General features: G+C 37.3%; 1 protein-coding gene and 1 pseudogene across 2 annotated transcripts in view; one reads left to right on the forward strand and one right to left on the reverse strand.

The window, feature by feature from the left end:
- The window catches only part of SHROOM3 (shroom family member 3), a 286,596-nt gene that overhangs the window by 248,371 nt on the left and 17,871 nt on the right, over nt 1–20,354 (reverse strand). The gene's annotated exons all lie outside the window — the stretch shown is intronic.
- LOC109439529 (ubiquitin-ribosomal protein eL40 fusion protein) lies at nt 7,846–8,711 on the forward strand (annotated as a pseudogene).

Raw genomic sequence — 20,354 nt, forward strand, 5'->3', positions numbered from 1 at the left:
ATCTCTTCAAGCCAGACTAAAGTGCAAAAGCCACCAAAGCCTTCCACCCTCATCCCAGATACCACTTTCCTATTCAGAAAACTTTCAAGGATTCCCCCATTAGCTACAGAAGATATTTCAAAACCTTTAGCTGGGGCCGTCGGGTGGCTCAGTTCGTTAGAGCACGGGCTCTTGGCAGCAAGGTTGCCGGTTCAATTCCCGCATGGAATGGTGGGCTGCGTCCCCTGCAACTAAAGACTGAAAACAGCAACTGAACTTGGAGCTGAGCTGTGCCCTCCATAACGAGATTGAAGGACAACGACTTGACTTGGAGCCCTGGAGAAACATGTTGTTCCCCAATATTCCTCAATTTAAAAAATAAAAATAAAAACCAAACCAAAACAAAAAACCTTAGCTTAATCCTTGAGGTCTGTCACAGTGGGCTGCAGTGGGTAAAAAAGCAGACTTCGTAGTCAAATGCCTTGTGTGATATTTGGCTAATAACTTGAGTCTCTAAGACTCCGTTTATTCCTTCATAAAATGGAGAGGATAATAATACACAGCATACATGATGTCAATAAATGGTAACTATTATTTTTTTGTTATTCTTGTTATTAAGTAGCAGGCACTCTACTATGTATTAGGATGTATGGGTGGGTAATATATACAAGGTTCCTGCCCTCAGTGAGCCAATTTCAATTGGTGAAATAAAACTCAACTATTCCATTGGCTGAATGCACCTCTAATCCACCACTCGATATCCATTTTATGAATTGACTCTTTGTCTTTCTCTCCTTGACTAAGGAGAGATGGAAGGGTAGCAGCATTTTGTACGACGCTCATACTTCAAGAAAGCTTTCTCCAAAAATTCTAAAACCTCATTTTGTTCTCAGGAAGACCTTCATTTGCTCTGAGCTCATGAGCTCTGCCTCATGTCTTGACTCACTCTTTCAAAGCACATTATGCTGCCAGAAGCTGATAACAGTATTTATCTTCTTCTGACATCTGTGCACCTTCAAACAGCAGAAATGAGAAGACATGGTGGATCTTTATTTCCTTATGCCACAGTTAGATGGTTTCTGTACATTTTAAGTACTGGAGATTAAAGGTTACACTAGGGATTAAAGGGACACACAAATTACATTCTTCTCATTTTGCTATGGTCTTGTGACTTAGTTTTATTTCATCTTCAAATTTTGATTCCTTTTAATTTGACTCTGTTGCCAGTTTCCACAAACCAGCTATAATAAATGACTATTGTGTTCTATAACACTCATACTCTGTTTTACAAAAATAATAAAAAGCGTATTTCAAAGAAAGCAAGACCTGTACCCTGCAGATACCTTCTAGCTACAAGTATTCCATATAACTGATGCCTCTTTTGCCCTCTGAAATTATCCAAGCAGTGAAAGGCCAGGACAATGCCTCAGTTCACCAGTTCATTTTGGCCAACTGCTGGAGGGAGCTGAGTCCTACCTCCCTCCTTCCTCCAGAGGTATGGCCACAGGCAGATATGAGAATTTCTCCAGGCAGCAACACTTAGTGGTACTGACTCTGGAACTAGACTACCTGGGTTCAAATGATGGCTGTGTGACCTTGGACAAGTTCCTTACTTTATTAGTTCCCTCTGCTAAATTAAGGATAAAAACTGATTGACCTTATAGGATTGCTGTGACAATCATGAGAGTTGATACATGTAATGTGCTTAGGGCACTGCCTGACATCGGAATAAGAGCTATGTAAGTGTGAGCTGTTGTTATTACTAATACTCTTTCCCTTGGCTTGGCCACCTGTCAACAGTCTCGATGGCTTGCTGGAATGCATCCTAAGCATTCCTACAAAGCTCTCTATTCAAAACCTCAGGCCAGTGTATAAATCAACCAATTTTGTTCTGTAGAAAAGAGTCCAAGAAGAATAAATGGGGAATGCTTGATACGGTGAGGCTAATGCTTTATTAGGGTCTTAAGAAACCTGGCCAGGCTAATGCTTTACCAGGTTCTTAAGAAATCTGGACAATAGAAATGCAAACTGCTTCGCTTAAAGGGGAGTCCATATTTTATTCCTCTTCAACAAAATAATGTTCTTAAAAGTCAAACAGCATCCCTCTTACTGCCTACTCTTTGTAACCTCCTACTCAAATATACATGCCACTAATAAAACTGTTAATGTCTGCACAGTGCAAATAGCTCTGACTCATTAAAAAAATCAGACTTTTGACAAGTCTACTAATCCTAGGATCTCAACCTTCAGATAATGTTCATTTTGCAAAGTGATAACCAAGCACCTACGTGCAAAATTACCCTTAAGATAAAAACATGGTCTATTTAAAAAAATCTTCCTGGCGGTCCTTATTCTCACTTAGTGGCCTCTTTTTTAAAAACTAAATGATATAACTTATACACTTAAACAATTTGCTTCCAGTACTGTATGTTCTTTTTATCATCCTTAATAATAACTCTAATAGCGCAATACTAGAAGCTAAGAATAAGTTGAAAGAAGCAGCCTGAAACTTCTTCATATTATAGTTTCAGGATAAACAACACAATTTACAAGGCACACAAAAGCCATGATACCACACATAGTAAAACCTCTTTTCACCTGAAGACTGTAAAAACACTTTGGCTGAATTATCTGTGTTTCAGGTCTCTTAGCTCAGTAAGTGGCACTAAGGAAAAAGCAAAAAGGCCAAAAGAAAGAAGGATGGTGAGGAACTAAGAGAGCAAAGGCCCTAGAATAATCTGAAATTGGCTCCGTCCATCCTTTGAGAGTTGACTAATGGAAACAGGGAACCTCTGTTTCCACTCCATCGTTCCACTTCTTAGTGAATACTGTCTGTGTTTCAAGGGCAGTAGCAAAATAATAAATCAGACCCCATTTGAAGAGACTAAACATTTTGTACAATTCAATTTTCTGTGGTTCACCTACTAGTTCACAACATGGCTGGGAGTGGGGTGGGGTGGAAAGTTGGTGCCAGAAACACACCATTAATAAGATGACTTTTAACATAGCAATTAATAATGAAGAGATTTCTAAATTAAAACTTGCCTCTTCTCCCCAGGAATTCTACTCTTAGGTTTATAACCAAGAGGATTGAAAATATATGTTCACAAAAACAATGTGTACATTAATGAGCATAACAGCATTATTCATAATAGCCAAAAAGTAGAAATAACTCAGATATCCACTAATGGATGAATGGATAAATAAAATGTGGTATATCCATATAATGGAATATAATTTGGCAATAAAAAGAAATGATACATGCTAAACCATGGAGGAAACTTGAAAACATTATGCTAAGTATAAGAAGCCAATCACAAAAGGCCACGCAATGTATGATTCCATTTATATGAAATGTCCAAAGTGGGCAAATCTATAGGGATGGAATGTAGATTAGTGGTTGCCAGGAGCTGGGGGAAGAAGGGAACAGGGAGTGACTGCTAATAGGTATGAGGTTTTACAAGGAGAGTGATGAAATATTTTAAACTTGGTTGTGATGATGCACTACTCCATAAATACACTAAAAATCATTGTACGCTTTAAATGGATGGATTTTATATATGAATTATATTTCAACAAAGCTGTTTTTTTTAAGTTGCTTTTCTCACTTTTCTTCACTGAATAGATATTTATTCAGTAGTTACTCAGTACAAGTTACAGGGTTAGTAGTAAAGTATATAAGATACACAGTAGACCTTTGTCCTTCACAAGGGATACCTTTGGAAACATTTCTAAATCACCAAATAAATGATTACCACTAGGGCTGAGACATTGCACAACTACAGGCAGTGCCATTCATTTTAGAATCTACGTGAATGTTGTCCCTAGCAGTCATGCAGAGCAAAATCTCATGGCCATACAGGGTGGTCCTGGCTACCACTCAGACACTAGCATGTGGCTCTCTTTTCTGGAATTCCCCCTCCCCATCACCACCAAAGAACCAGTTTGTCTTTTTTTTTTAAGAATTATTGAATATGTGCCAATGGATTGGGATACCGATAGCCAGGCTATATGGTTTATCCCCAATAGGCATGACCAGCACTCGTGGGGCTCTGTAAGGAAAAGTTTCATGATCAACCCTACTGTCTTGCTCTCATGTCATTTAAATATTTAGGGAAGAGGTTCCAACCCATCATGTGGCTATAAATTGCCATTCTTATTTATAGGCAAATAATCTTTTTCTGCATATTTCAAAAATCCTTTTCAAAATATACTAATTGCCATCCACTGTCTGCTCTGGATTTTTTATACTTCCAATTAAATATAAAACTTTCTGTGCTTTTGAAGTGAATACAGTTAGCAATGCAAATACTTATGCTTATGGATAAAACACATTTGTGTTCATTTTCATCCCAACCTGCAGAGATGGAAGTAGCTGATTTTTAAGCAAGTGGCACTGCTCACAGATTTTCTTCTGTATGTCAGAGAGAGTGGGAAGCAACTGGTCACATTCGTGAAATCCCACATGTGTTTGTTTAAGGGGTAGGTAACCAGAAAAAAAATGGAAATGATCAAATTAATATAGAAACCATATTAGTATCTATGCAAATGAATCTTATGACTATGTAGGACTAATTCCCTATCACCAGTTGTGCCATTTAGCTTTTTAAACACACATTTAATTATTATGATACATTTCAGACATATAAGGAATAAAGAATAAGGAAATATCCCTATGTCTACTGCCACCGTACCTAAGCAATAAACACAGTTGGAGCCCCTGATCACATTGTTCTCTCTTCTGTATGTTTTCAAATGACTTGGGAAAGGACAAAAGGCTGATGACAAAGCCTTTTCAGGAACTGCAGGGCAAAACATGGGTGACAGCCAAGCCAACATTCTGTAAACATATTGCTGCCCTTTCCAGTCTGATCCAAAGGGATTACCTGACCAGAGCTGACTACACTCTCCCCAACCCATTCTGCCAGGAGGTCTCAAATACTCACGACTAGTTCCGCTTTTATGCTAAAGCATACAAGTCTATACAGAGGTGAACAAACGCATCTTACACATTTATAGCAGGTGGATAGCTTCATGGAAACACTACATCTCTGGATATTTATTTCTGAAACAAAACATTCCAAACAACTAAACATGTAACTCTTCTCTCATAAATGTTCTAATAATTTTTCTATTTATATTAGGAAAAGAATACTCAATTGGGAGTTTATCAACATTCTAACCCTTCTTACCAACGGGAGTCAAACAGAGCTTTAAATCCTCTTTTTCACATGCAAAGAAAAAGAAAGGCCAGAGGCCAGGTTATTTGCAGGTGGCTGGTATCAGTGAGAGGAAGGTGAGGACATAAGCCTGGGGAGCAAGAGATGGTTCACCACTGATTTGATATCTCAACTCCTGAATCCAGAGAACACACGGGACATTGAAACAATATGGAAAGGTGTTTACAATGGTGTCCTTATGTGATCTGAGAAGGAAATGAGTTTTCTAATATTTAATATTTACTGTGAACTTCTTTATTTCACATTGGATTCCATCTCCTAGCAGAGACCTGAGGGAACAGGCACAGGAAGGTTATATTTTGGTCAACAGAGTAGAGAAGAAAGGGTCTAGGGCTTCAGTGCTTTCTCAATTTGACAGGTCTGGCTGGCAGCATGAGAACTTGGGTCCTAGGAGGGATGTGGGGGAAGAGAGGGGAGGGAGACAAAAGGGCTGGCCCTGTCCAGTTTCTCAAATGTCAGGCCCACCACCCAGGCTCTGAAACTTAGATTGTAATCACAGCCCTCTTATTTTCGGCTAACAGATGTTGGGTCTCCAAGTCACTACACTTCAACCACATCTTTGCAATCTGAGTAAAATCCCTGGTATTAGGAAGAAAGGAAAGTTGAAAGGCTGCTCCTACTGAATCATAATCAACTCTCTCAAGACCTATTTTTTTATTTGCTTTTTGTTTTGTGTCATCTTTCTAAATTCCCTGTTCATAATAAGCTTTAGTGTTCCCTTGAGATAAAAGAAAATGCTAACTAAAGATTATGGACAGAAAAAGAACCATCCTGCATACCTCATGTATTCTTTACCACGTATTTATATCTCACTTCTTTCCAAAAACAATTATAGATGGCTTTATAAGAAATATATGTGTATATATATATATTCACATATATATATCAATCATACAAACTATATATACACATATATGATAAAGTAGAAAGAAAAATTATGACAATGATTTTAAATTTTTTTAATTAATGTAGTCACTGTAACTGAGCATTAAGAATGGTTTGGAGACTCTGGACAATTCAGGTAAAAACAGAATAAGGACAAGTTATGCAGAGTCTTGCAGCAAGGGGCAATGATCTGATTTTCCCTAAGAGGGGCTGTCCTTTTCTTTTGCCACACATCGAATTAAACCAAATCTTATTCAGTTTAAGAAATGTTGATTCCAGTCTCTCTGTTTCATTTCAGCCATATGAACAAATGAAGATATATTTCATGAGCATTCTCCATGTCTTTAATCCTTACTTATTTCTCCAAACTCATAGAAATAGTAGTTGAGCCAATCCCAACTCACCAGCAGTCACACATATTGTAGAAACCCATAGCACATTCTTAGAAGCATTATCTTAATGCAGTAGGTTATACATGGGGGATTAAGAGATGAAAGGAAAGGCTACATATCCTAATTCTTAATCTTCTGTTATTTCTGCTTAAGAAAAAGAAAGACGTTTCAGTAGACCCCCCCAAAAAAAAAAAATTATGTGTAGCAAATATCTAAGACAGGACAAAAGGGTATAAGGCTGATCAGATCTTCTGAAAGTACAGTTCATAACCAAATAGGCCCGTGGACTTATTTGCAGCTCTTCTTTAACCAAGAAACAGAAAAATAGAAGGGCTTAGCTAAAAAAAAACACCCAATGCCTAGAGATGAATTGGATTTTGTTGCCACTAAGCTGATTTACAAGAAATGCAGTAATCTGATGCTCAGAGGCCAAGTCTCTAATAATGGATGGATCAGCATTTAGAAAACTATAGAAAACAGATCCTAGGCCAGACGTTCATTCCTCAGTGGAGGTCATGTAATTGAAGCAAATGGCTTTGGGAGTCGAGGTAGAGTAGAGAGATCATCTCTCTTTGTGTATGAAACACACATACTTTTCTAACCTAATTAGGTAACTGACTCCTTCAAAACAGAGTTTTCAAATTACTCTAAAAAATGGCTGCCTCCAGATTCAGATCCTAGAGTCCTCACCAAAGTCTCATTTTCCCCCATATGCTAGTTCTCAGCATACTGCCTGACATGTAAACATACTCTGCCGGCACAGCTGCTGTAAGATTGTTTTGTATGCCCATGCTGTTCGTCAGGTTTAAATCAATAAAATTGTCATACGGGCAAGATGGTTTCATGTTATTTCTAGAATGAGGGGGTTTCTTTAGAACAGTATTGTTTTGTGTTGATTAAACCACATGGACCCCAGGGAATATTGTAGAAAACACTAGGAGAATTTACTACTGAATGTTTTCTCATTCACTGTAAACTTTTTTCCCACCGTGAAATATTAGATTAAAGAAGGCTCATGTAAACAATGAATTTTCAGTTAACACATTCTACTGAAACTGTCCTTCTGAAGAACTGCATTGAGAAAGTTAAATGCACTGCAGAAATTCAAGTAATTTGTTTTGGATTCCTTAGCATTCTATTTCAGCTTGTAGTTATCAATCCCCAAAGCCAACATTTATAAACTTTCAAAATGTCCAGTAAACATATACTCTAAAAGTAATGTGGGAAACAGATTTCATGTCTCTGCATTAATATTTTATCTTACAGTACATTTATTAGAGCTTCCAAATATGAATTTGACCATATTTCTAAAAATTCTGTGAATAGTTAACTCTTTCAGTAATGTAGAAATGGACTATGGTAAAATACAGAGTAAAAAAGTCCTCTGTCTCTGACCCAAGAGTCTTGTGTCTTCTACCAGTAGCTATGAAACTATGGCAGGCCAGCTTGTTAGCTTGCCAAGAGGGTAAATTCTCTGATCCTTTACAGTTCTTAACAACTCTTATCAAATTATTGTAGTACAAACCTGGACTTACGCACTAATATATTTTCCCTTTTCTGTTTTCCAAATCAGGGATTTGTACTGTAAACATAACAAAATCTTGGTTTCATCTTCTATCTATCACTTTTCTATGAAAGAAAGCCATATATATATATATATATATATATATATATATATATATATATATATATATATATATAAAATTATGAAGGTATATAATTTACCAGGCTAATATGATCAAGCTCTTTGGGGAAATTTTCTAAAATTATATATACTCTTGCTCTTTCTTTTCAACGAGGTGGTGGAGCAGCCTCCCCAGCAGACGCAGAGATGCAGATCTTGTGAAGACCCTCATGGACAAGACCATCACACTCGAGGTCAAGCCCAGTGACACTACTGAGAATGTCAGAGCTAAAATCCAAGACAAGAAGGGCATCCCGCCTGACCAGCAGCATCTGATTTTTGCAGGCAAACAGCTGGAGGATGGCCACACTCTCTCAGACTATAATATCCAGAAAGAGTCCACTCTGCACTCGGTGCTTCGTCTGCGGGGTGGTATCATCAAGCCTTCCCTCAGCCAGCTTGCCCAGAAGCACAACTGTGACAAGACAATCTGCCGCAAGTGTTATGCTCGCCTGCATCCCCCATGCTGTCAACCGCCGCAAGAAATGTGGCCACACCAACAACCTACGCCCCAAGAAGGAGGTCAAATAAGGCCCCTCCACCACCTCCTCGGTCCACAGGGAGCCCTCCTGCCCAAACCCCTTGGCCCTGGGGTTTCAATAAAGTCTCCCTTTCGTTGACTGGAGCAGTAAAAAAACCCCACAAAATTATATATACTCCCTAACACAAAACTAAACTGCGAAGTACAAAATTACTTGTACTCTCTAGTACAAAGCCTAGGAAAGATGTAGAGATGATGATGAAAATGATGTTGGACTAAATTTCCTGAAACACATTCTAGCAACATTATTTATTTTCTCAATAACCTGCCATGGTTCTCCATTGCCAACTTCCCAGCAATGGAAGCCCTTTATAATTTGACCCCAACTTATAGTTTCAAATTTGTTTCCTATTCCTACACTCTATAATTTAGTCAACTATAACCATTGCAAAGCATGAAACTATCCCATATTTTATATTTTATTGAGATATGATTCACCTACCATGATATTCAGCTTATTAGCGTATACAGGTCAGTGTTTAGGAAAAAAGACATTCACTGGATCCCTAGTGTCTCTCTCAGATGTTCCTTCACATGTACATAGCCTTGGAGCAGGAAATATTCAATAAATGATGTTTATTACAACATATTTTTTTATCGTTGGATGTTGGACCTATTCTTGATGCATTCATGTGTCACTGTCTGACTTGGCTAGCAGGCTCTATGGGTGTTAGGACTGAGTAAGCCCCTCCCACTTTTGGTAACATTCCAACAGTCCCTGCTTTTAGATTTGCTACATAAGGGAAAGCATGTGGCCATAAAGAAAGAAAGAACTAGTATTTATAACAGGTAACTACCTTCAGGTAAACTTAGAGTCATGTGATTCCATAAAAAGGTACCCATAGCAGATTAAGGGTCACTCAGATGTGCTTTCTTTATTCAAGACATTTACCGTTCTTTTTGTTATGAAGAAAGTGAAGTTTCATAACAAAAGTGGAGTTGGGTATTATAAAGTAGCTCACACATGTGCACGTGTGCACACACACACACATGCACACACACATCCCCTTTACCTCTTCACTTAAAAAGGCACAGACATAGCACAAGATAGGAACTTGATATTCTTGGCAAATGTTTGGACTCTCCATTAACACCACTACTTCCTGTTTATGGCATTACTGACAAGCCATCACCTGATCATAGGGTATTCGTATGGCATACAAAAGTGAATGTATTAGATGAATTAATTTTGCTTGAAATGTGGCATGTTAAATTGCCCATGGTTGGCTTGGTGGCAGTACTCTAACAAAATAATGAATTCAGTCTGAGCCTAGAGAACACATCATTGGCAAAAGGCTTCTTGTCATTTTCAGGCTCATTTGGTAAGTGGGGATACATTTTCCAAGAGCTTCATTAGCAGCCGAAGGTGGGAACAATCTATTAGGTCATGCAATTATCCTTTTATAGCCAGGTCAGTCCTGTTCCAGAGACTGTTCTATACAATCTGGCAATGCAATCACAGTTTTCAGCCCTGTAAAAAACTCTCATCCCATCAAAAAAGGCCATTTTTATAACTACTTATCTTGATTCTATGCCATTTTTTTTACCTTTATGTTTTTAATACTTATTTTGCCATCCAAAAGTATTCCTCTAATCCACGGTTAATTTTACTTTAGCTTCAATAGTAACTTGTTTTCCAAGGACTGTATTAAAAGGAGTAGTCCACAGAGTACAGTGAGTAACATTTTTTATCTCTTGAGAAATGGCTTTCAAGTACCTAGTGCTTTGTGGTTTTCAAAAATTCACTTGATTCTCACAGAAACCCCATTAGGTAGACAGAGAGACACAGTACAGTGAGTCTATGATCAAATCAGTCATTAATTAGTCTCTTTCCTCAATAGCAAAACAAGGTTTATAATAGGACCTCCTTCATAGATGTGTTGTAAAGAATGAGTCAGTGCATATACAGTATTGAATTTGGATATATATTAAGTACTAATTAAGAGTTAGCAACCATTTCCCCCTGAAAATAAGACTGGGTCTTATATTAATTTTTGCTCCAAAAGACGCATTAGAACTTATGTTCAGGGTATGTCATCCTGAAAAATCATGCTAGGGCTTATTTTCCAGTTAGGTCTCATTTTCAGGGAAACATGGTATAAGTTTTGTTTTTAAAAAATGTTTTCAAATGGGTGTCAATGAAGAGTGATGCTTTACATAAGATCTTTTCAGAATTTTACCAGATAGAACTTAGTTTACTCATTCTTGACTTTTTTTTCATCTTAAATCTCAATCGTCCTTCCTATAAACTCTGTATCTTCAACTGTACACTGTCTTGTCTCTTCAAATTAAACCCAGTTTCATTCTTTGACTGGAATCTTTCCTTACCCCAGTCCTATCACTCATCTAGAGTACTAAACTAAGAGGTTAGAGAAAAGAGGGAAAGGAGATGACTGGGAATTTAAATGGGACACCTGGTGGCCTTGCCCTCAAAAGCTTATTACACATCCTCCAACCAGCAGCGCTTCACTCTTTCCCCACCTCCAACACCCATCTTACTCTATAGGGGTTGACATTGTAAATTCTGGAAGGAGTGAACCCATGACCTATAGTCACAACCAAAATTGATTTTACTCAATATTGAAAGCTTCTTGTGACTATATCCCTACATTAAATTGCCATAACAAACAAAACACTGTACCACCTTAGATTAGAAATACCTTTGATAACATAATCCTGGTTAATCTAAAGTGTGACTTTCATATATATATATATACATATTTACATATGTATATACATATATATATGTATGTGTGTGTGTGTACGTATATATGCACATATATAAATTTTTTGTTTTGGCTTTAATTCTCATAATTATGAATTAATCTAGTAATTTTTAAATGAACATTAAAAGTTCATTACAGAAAATAATAACAAGATGATAGCTACTGAAAGTTCTAAGAGAGAATTATAAAAACTACAAAAAAGCCTAGTTAAGAGACAAGAAATTGTACTAGTTGTACTATGTGCTCTTTCTAGGAAAGCTACAGTGAATGCTCTTATACATATACAACTATGTCCACGAGTGAGTATTTCTATAAGTTCAAATCCTACAAGAGAATGTAGGAAAATAGAGTCAGCCCAAATCAAGCCTAAACTCCTCATTTCCATTTTAAAACTTAGGTATCAGAAAGCAGGGTGCACTCCTTGGAAGTCAGTCTTAAAACCAAGTCATTTTTAAGTTCTGGTTGTAACTTCCTCAAGCCAGTGCAAATGAGGGTCCAGCATGGCTCAAAGCTCTTTAAAATTTTTCTAATTATGACTAGGTTTGTACAAGTAGGGACTGTATATCTCCATTTCGAGGCTTGCTGTGTCTTCCCTTTCTCTTCACTTAGTTCCTTGAAGATCACCAATTGTATTTTCAATGTCCTCTGTAAGGTCTCTCAGACCCCGGTTAGGATTAGCCAAGCACATGGGGGCAATCACCACGTGTCTGGCCTTTGCTTGCTCTGGATTGGAATTCATTATTTAGCTGCCTCAGGTGTTCATCCTCCTTACTAGCATTTGCTCTGTCCTTTATGGTTCTATGACCATTCTCCTTTATCCATAATTTAAAGGCAAATAGACCTGGGTATGAATCTCAGAGGGAGCACAAACAGGCCGTATGAGCTTGGGTTAATTTAATTTCTCTTTAAGTCTCAGTTTACTCATCAATAAAATGGAGATGACATGTTTCCTTTTCTGGGTTCTGGGAAAGACCAAGATAATATGTATATAAATCATCTAGCCCAGGGTTAACACAAAGCACACATGCAACAAATAATTTCCTTCTATTATTCCCTTGGCAGAGAAACAAAATACTATTTTAACAGTACTTTACTTTCTCTTAAGCCTATATTGTCATTGCATCTTCAGCCCCAAACTCAGACATATTCCTTTCTTGTCTCTTATTATTGCTAAAATGTAAAATTAAACAAACAAACAACAAAAGAGATTCTTTTATTGCCCCTAGTTCTTGGTTTTTGTTGTTGTTAAGTTTCATTTAGTTTGATTATTTTTTGCATGACTTCTGCTGATTCTGGAATCAGACTTACGTTACTACAACAAGGTGAATGTTTTAGACTCTCCCATGATGAAATGCATTATTATTATTTACTGAAAGCCTAAAGCATCCAGGAATCAGCAGGAGCCCTCTTTCTGTATTGGTCAGGAAATATTACAAAGTTGGCTGTGCCTTAATGCCAATGGTTTACATACACTGCTCTCAGTTCCTGAGAATCTGTCTGCAAGACAGAAGACACTTGCTTCATAAAACTGTTTCTGCAACCAAAATCTCTACCTCACTAATAACAATAAATTGCACTATGTCTTGAAAATTCACAAGGCTAGTTGGAAGATAACATAAAAGAAGAAGAACATGAAGGAGCAGATGCCGTGGGAGAAGAGAAAAACAATTTTGCTTTTGATTTCTCTGATTAGGCTGTGATAATTCCCTCCACAGAACTGTCCATCACTGCCTTGCTTAGGTCAGACAAGAGTCTGACCCAAATGCCTAGGCGACAAAGGGCAAAGAATGCCAAATTCAATTTTAGCTGATCCTTGAAAGAAGGAAAAAATGTTCTTCAAGAAGCCTGCTGAGAGCACCACATGAACCCCACATTTTTCATTTTTGACATGTTAGATCTTATGTTAACACTCTATGATACAAAATAGAAAGCAAAAGGAAGAGTAAGATAAACAGCAGAGATAAACAAACATAAATGTTGTCCTGGTTTCCCAGCTTCTGCTCTCAATCCCAGAAATTTAATCTCTTCCCTAGATCCACTTTAAAATTTTATTTCCAAAAGTGAGTTTCCCACTTAGGGCATAGGTTTCTAGGGAAAGGAAACCAACTTTATTCAGACCTAATTAATTTTTCGAAAAACTTTCAGTTATTAGAAAAATGTAAAATTGTACTCCCCAAGGGCCAGCAATTTTGTATTTGTCAACAAGCTAATAGGCAATGGACTTTGGGCTTTTTTGCACAATTACTTAATTTGTGTCAGCTCAGGTTCACTGAGAAACAAGAGCCAAAGTGCAACTAGATGTGCAAGACATGTATTGGGGAAAATACCTGTGGAAGATAAAGGGGAGAGATGAGGACTAGGAGGGGAGAGCCTTCTGACCACAGTGCAGGTCTGACACCTGTGAAAGGAGTGAGGGAACTAAGGAGGACTGAATAGGCAGTGATTCAGCCTGCAGTTCAATTCTGAGAAAGTCTTGGCGAAGTTGGTGGGGACCCCCAGGGCAAAGATTGCCTAGCATAGCAAGTATCGGGCATCAGCTAGTATATATACACATAGTAGCTTGGATAAACAAATAATATGGACAAACTTTGCTAATAAGATTCAAGTGAAGTCTTGACCTTTTTATTGAAGAAAATCAAAGCATCTCTAGATCTTTAAAAATGTCTAGCTGGTTCTGAATGGATGCTACTTCCTGGAGAACTGAAATACCACTGGAGATCAGTAACCAAAGAGAAGGCTTGTGATGCTCAGGTGATAAATGAGGTTTGGGCTCAAGCCTCTCTTACAGGACCCACCCTATGGTTACTTCCTTGAGTGTATAATTGATGTAGGTATGCTTGGAAACTGGCCTAATCTCCGCACTGGAATGTGGCAAAAGAGCTAATACTGTAGGAAGGCTGAGTGGAAGCTCTTGGAGCTCCCTTCACTCCCCCCGAGACAGTAAACTAAGAGCAATACCACATCCCTAGAATTGCCAAGATTAATGGTGCCACCAAAGACTTAGAAGACGCAGGTATGGTAATTCCTAACATCCACATTTCACTTAGCTGTTTGGCTTGTGCAAAAGATGGATTCATCTTGGACAATGATTGTGGATTATTGCAAACTTAATCAGGTATGCTGTTCCAGACACGATGACTTTACTTGAGCAAATTAACACAAGAATCTCACATCTGGTACACAGCTATTTATTTAATTTTTTCCCCTTTAAACAGTTCTCAAGGATCATAAACCTTTTGCTTTCTACTAACAGAGACAACAGCACAACTTCACTGTCTTACCTCAGGGCTATGTCAACTCTTCTGCTCTCTGTCATAGTCTAGTCCCCAGAGATCTTGGTCATTTTAACATCCACAGAACATCAGATGTATCTACCTCATCGATGACATCATGCTAAACTACTCCTGATGAGCAGGTAGTAGTAAATATCTTTATGCTTAATCCCCATATTAAATTTCCCCTGCCAAAATAACTAGCATATATTATATATTCCTATCTGACAACTCCAAATCCCACTTTCCAAACCAAAAATTATGGACCAAGTGTCTAAACCAAATAAAAAAATATTGCCAAATGTATATTACTTTTCTATGAAATTCTTTGTTTCTCCATAAAATATTATCTTTCATATGATTAATATAAGTGCTACATAAGATATTTAACCAAATTTCACTGCTGGACTCACAACGGTCTTTGAATCCTTTATATGATCCTGGAATAAATTCTGGTCCTTTGGCTAATTTCTAATTTTCTGTGGAGTAAAAAGTCCATTATGGGCTGAATTGTATTCCCCCTCCCCAATTCATATGCTGAAGCCCCAACATGCAGTACTGCAGAGTATGATTGTATTTGGAAATGGACCTTTAAAGAGGAGATTAAGCTAAAACGACACTGTTAGATTGGGCCCTAATCCAATATGACTGGTGTTTTACAAGAAGAGGACATTTAGACACACAGAGAGATATCAGGGATGTATGCACATGGAGGGAAGAACATGTGAGGACACAGTGACAAGGTGCCATCTGCAAACCAAGGGGAGAGACCTCAGAAGAAACCAATTCTGCCAACACCTTGATATTGGACTTCTAGCCTCCAGAACTGTAAGAAAAACTACTGTTGTTTATGCCACGTGGTCTTTGTGCATTATTTTGTTATGGCAACCCTAGCAAACTAATACACAGCTTGTGGTGTAAAGAAGTGATAGGGCTTTTAAACCTTCAGTACAGCGATGTAAAAGTCACGAGACAAGGGTGGAAGGGTCTTGTTCTTGTGTCTGTTTTGGTATGTAGTGCATCTGTGTCTCTATGAATCCCTACCACCCCCACTTTCTGTCTCTCTCGATGACTCTTTCCTGTTTTGTTTTGTGTTGTTTGGGGGGAAGGGGTGTTTTATTTGAGCCCCCTTTCTCCTTCCATCCCCCTAACTCTTTTCCAATTACCTAGATAATACAAGTGATATTTACTATGTATTAACCACTGTTCTAGGAACTTTACTTCTGCTAACTCTTTGAAACCTCAAAATGATCTTATGATATAATTATTAACAGTACCTTTTATCCCAGTTTTATAAGGAGTGAAATAGAGGGACAGAGTGGTTAAATAACTTGTCTAAGACACACTGTTATCAAGTGACAGAGCTCAGATTGGAGCCCCCAAATTGCAGCCCTTAGATCTGGTACTCTTAATGCTGAGCTAGATTTCACATAAAGAAGAAGGATGCCTGTGGATACATCAATTCACAAATCTGCTATTTTTATTGACTTGAAGGCCAATGGAGAGAGCATTTTATATCTTATATCTAAGTTAAAACCAGTTTTAAACTTATATAGCCCTCAACATTTTCCCTTTGGTAAGTAATATTAAAAATTATCTCTCTTGATAATGGCTGAAGTCCATACACACATAATTGGGAAGAATCATATAATACAACATCTAAATTCAAATATAAAACTTCTAATGATAATGAATAAGAAGTATGCCACAATATTTAACAACCATATGAATTTACCCTATTCGATCTTTACAAGAACCTTAAAAATTTGAAGACATTTATTCCTAAAGATATATGTACCCCTATGTTCATTGCAGCATTATCCACAGCAGCTAAGACATGGAAACTACCAAAGTGTCCTTCAATAGATGATTGGATAAAGACAATGTGGTACATATACGCAATGGAATATTAGTCATACAAAAAGATGAAATACTGCCATTTACGACAACATGGATAGATCTTGAGAATATCATGCTAAGCGAAATAAGTCAGAAAAAGTCGAGAACCATATAATTTCACTCATATGTGGGATATAAAACTGAGCAACAAACAACAAGACAAACAAACAAAAACTCATAGACAACAGTATAGAGGTTACCAGAGGGAAAGGGGGATAGGGGAGGTAAGAAAGGGTACAGGGGTCAAATATATGGTGACGGAAGGAGACTTGACTTTGAGTGGTGAACTCACAATGCAATATAGAGATGATGTATTACAGAATTGTACGCTTGAAACCTATATAATTTTATTAACAAATGTCACCCCAATAAATTTAATAAAACTACAAATATTTTTTTTTTTAAAGAAAGAATCTTGTGAGTTAGAAAGAGCAGGTACATTATCCATACTTTACAGATGAGGAAATTAAGCCTAGGAGAGATGGGTGACAAACAAGACTGTAAGGCCAGGAGGAGGTTTTTGGTATGAACTGCAGGGCCCCCAGCTTTTTCATACTACTCTTGCTGCTTCCCAGAGAAGTCAAGGAAGCTGCAATACTAATGCTAGCATTTGCTCAACTGTCGACTTACTTTAGTCCAAGCACCAAGACTATGCAATGTAGTTAGAACAAGAATTTTACAATTTCCTGTGCCTTAATCTAGGCGGCATCATGACTCAGCATCAATGAAAGGAAAAAGTTGAGTCCGTGGCACCATATCTGGCAGTGTCGGATTTTTCCTTCATTGATTTTTTTTTTTCCATATACTGCTCCAACTTGATCCTGTTTAGTGAATGAGGCCTCACAGCAAACTGAAGCCTGAATAAAAAGCTCCCTGCTGAAGTGCTGTCACAGCCTCTCAACCTAGGTTCCAGGGAACTTTGGCAAGCGGAAGAATCCTTTGTCTTCAGACTATGACAAGAGTAGAAAAAAATCCCAACTATTCGTCTGTGTAGCATCATTCAAGCATGCCTTAATGGGGAAGGTCTAATGAGGAATGTAGTCTTTGAAAACGCTAGCTTTAAAAACTCCCAAAGCATTCTCACTGTACAATTCTACACAATTATAATTAATAGAATTCAAACTACAAACCAGAGATTATGTTACTATTTTACCCAGTTCGATGGCCACGGATGCTTCTTTTCTTCACTGGTTATGTTCAAAGAGTTCTTGGCTTGTTATTATAATCAAATGTGTAGGAGAAAACATCCCTATTCTTCCTGGATTCTATGGGGTTAGCAGGAATAAGAGAATAAAAGAAAAGCCAATTTTAAACTATCAAATGAACCGCAGTTGCTCTAAGGCCCCTTCCAATCCCCCCCTTCCTCTCCTGCTGTTGACCTATTAAATAGATTCCTGCTCTTGAGTTTAACTCGACTTTCAGAGGGGAGCTGGACCTAAAACCAGTTTGAAGGTTTTTGAAGATACCCAGAGTTCCTTTCCAAACAGTAGAAATGAGTTTCTGGCAGGTAAAATTCAGTTATAATTATTCCTCTATAATTTCTCCCAAAGAAGTTCAAGAGCACTCACCTCCAACACTGTACTTCATGTATGGTTATAAGGTTTCCAATTTAAAAAATTACAGAGGGCTAAAATACTTCAAAAGTATTGCCTGACCACTGCAGTGTACACCTGAAGCTGAAGCTGAATAATAATGAATGTCAACTATAATTTAATATACATGTAGTCACAGGATGTGGAGTACAGCACAGGGAATAGAGTCAATGGGATTGTAACAGCTATATACGATGTCAGAGGGGTAGGGGAGGGAGAGGGCTTATCACTTTGTGAGGGGTGTAAATGTCTAACTATTACAACATTTGTACACCAGAAACTAATAAAAAATAAAATAAAATTTTAATAGAATGGTAAAAAAAGTTATATATGCTGATTATGTTCTTATGATGGTTGCCTTTGATTTAAGAAATACACTTATGTTTCCTTACTTTTATTCATTTCTTAAATATCTTAATATTTATATCTTGCACCCAAATTCTTTAGCATACTCATATGTCCTCTTTATTTTCTTTTTAAAGGTATACTTATTTTAAAATTTTCTTCCAACCTTTAGGTATGAATGAAAAATAAAAATTGTATGTATTTAAAAAAAAGCATATGTGTGATGGGAGATTTGTATGGTATGTGAATTATAACTCAAAATTATTTTTAAGTATATGTGTAGCTGAGAAGGGGAAAGAATGGAAAAACATGATTGAATGTAGAATTTTGTTGCTTTAAAAAAGTCATCACTAGGGGAGGAGGTAATGGGAAGTTATTGCTTAATGGCTACTGCGGACTTCCAGAACTGCTTCAGAAATTGGCAAGAATGATAGGATAAGTGTGTTCAAAGCAAAGGGAAGTATTTTGAGGGGGATTAATGGCAATGTATCTTTTACTGTAATAATTTTTTTTTGTTATACATTCACTGTATTTTTTCATTCAAAAAATGGAAGTATAATGAACTGAATGTTGTGCCCCCCCAAAATTCATATGTATGGCTGTATTTGGAGTAAGGGATTAAGGTTAATAAAGGTGGGGACCTGTTCTGATAGAATTAGTGTCCTTATAAGAAGAGACACCAGAGAGTTCCCTACTCCTGAACCATACCCTACCCCATCCCTGTCTATAAGTCAGGACTAGAGCTCTTACCAGAAACTAAATTGACCAGAAATTTGATCATCGACTTCTAATCTCCAAGAACTGTGAGAAATTCAATTTCTGTTGTTTAAGCCACCCAATATTTTGTTATGGCAGTCTGGACAGACTAAGGCAGAAGATACTGGAACAATATTTGTACACCTATAGCAGCATTATTCACACTAGCCAAAAGATGGAAACAACGCACATGTCCATCAATGGATGAATGGATAAACAAAATACAATGGAATACTATTCAGCCTTAAAAAGGAAGAAAATTCTGACACATGGATAGAACTTTGAGGACATTCTGCTAAGTGAAACAAGTCAGTCACAGAATGACAAGTACTGTATGATTCTACTTATATAAGGTATCTAGAGTAATCAAGTTTAATAGAGACAGTAAGTGGAATTGAGGGCTAGACGTTGCCAGGGACTCTAGGGGAAAGGGAATGGGGAGTTGTTTAATGGGTACAGAGTTTCAATCGGGAAGATGAAAAATTCTGGAGTTGGATGGTGGTGATGGTTGCACAACAATGTGAATGTCCTTAATGCCACAGAAATGTATACTTAAAAATGGTTAAAATTGTAACCTTTATGTTATGTATATATTATCATAATAAAAAATGGAAAAGTATGCTTTCTAAAATAATTTAAACAGTACAGAAATAGATGAAGTAAATTTATTTCACTTTTTATATGTAAATCTTTGATTTATCTGGCTTTATTTTGGTGTTAGGAATGAAATGGTGAAATGGATCCAGCTTTTATCCTTCCTAGTCTCAATATTATTAAATAATCCTGCCTCCCACACACATACACCTAACCCCCCTGATTTAAAACTCCTCTTTTATCATATACAAATTCGTATTTATGTAGTGGACCCATTCCTACATTTTCTTTTTTGTTCCACAGCGCCGCTGGTTAGTCAATTTGTTCCTACCTCACATTTTAAGTATCACACTTTATTTAGGATGTAATTTATATGAAGAAGAATACACAGATCTTAAGGGTATACAATTCAACAAGTTTTGACAAATGCATACATCCAGATAGCACAT

This window comes from Rhinolophus sinicus, linkage group LG02 (assembly GCF_036562045.2).
Source record: "Rhinolophus sinicus isolate RSC01 linkage group LG02, ASM3656204v1, whole genome shotgun sequence".
In the NCBI taxonomy this organism is placed as follows: domain Eukaryota; kingdom Metazoa; phylum Chordata; class Mammalia; order Chiroptera; family Rhinolophidae; genus Rhinolophus; species Rhinolophus sinicus.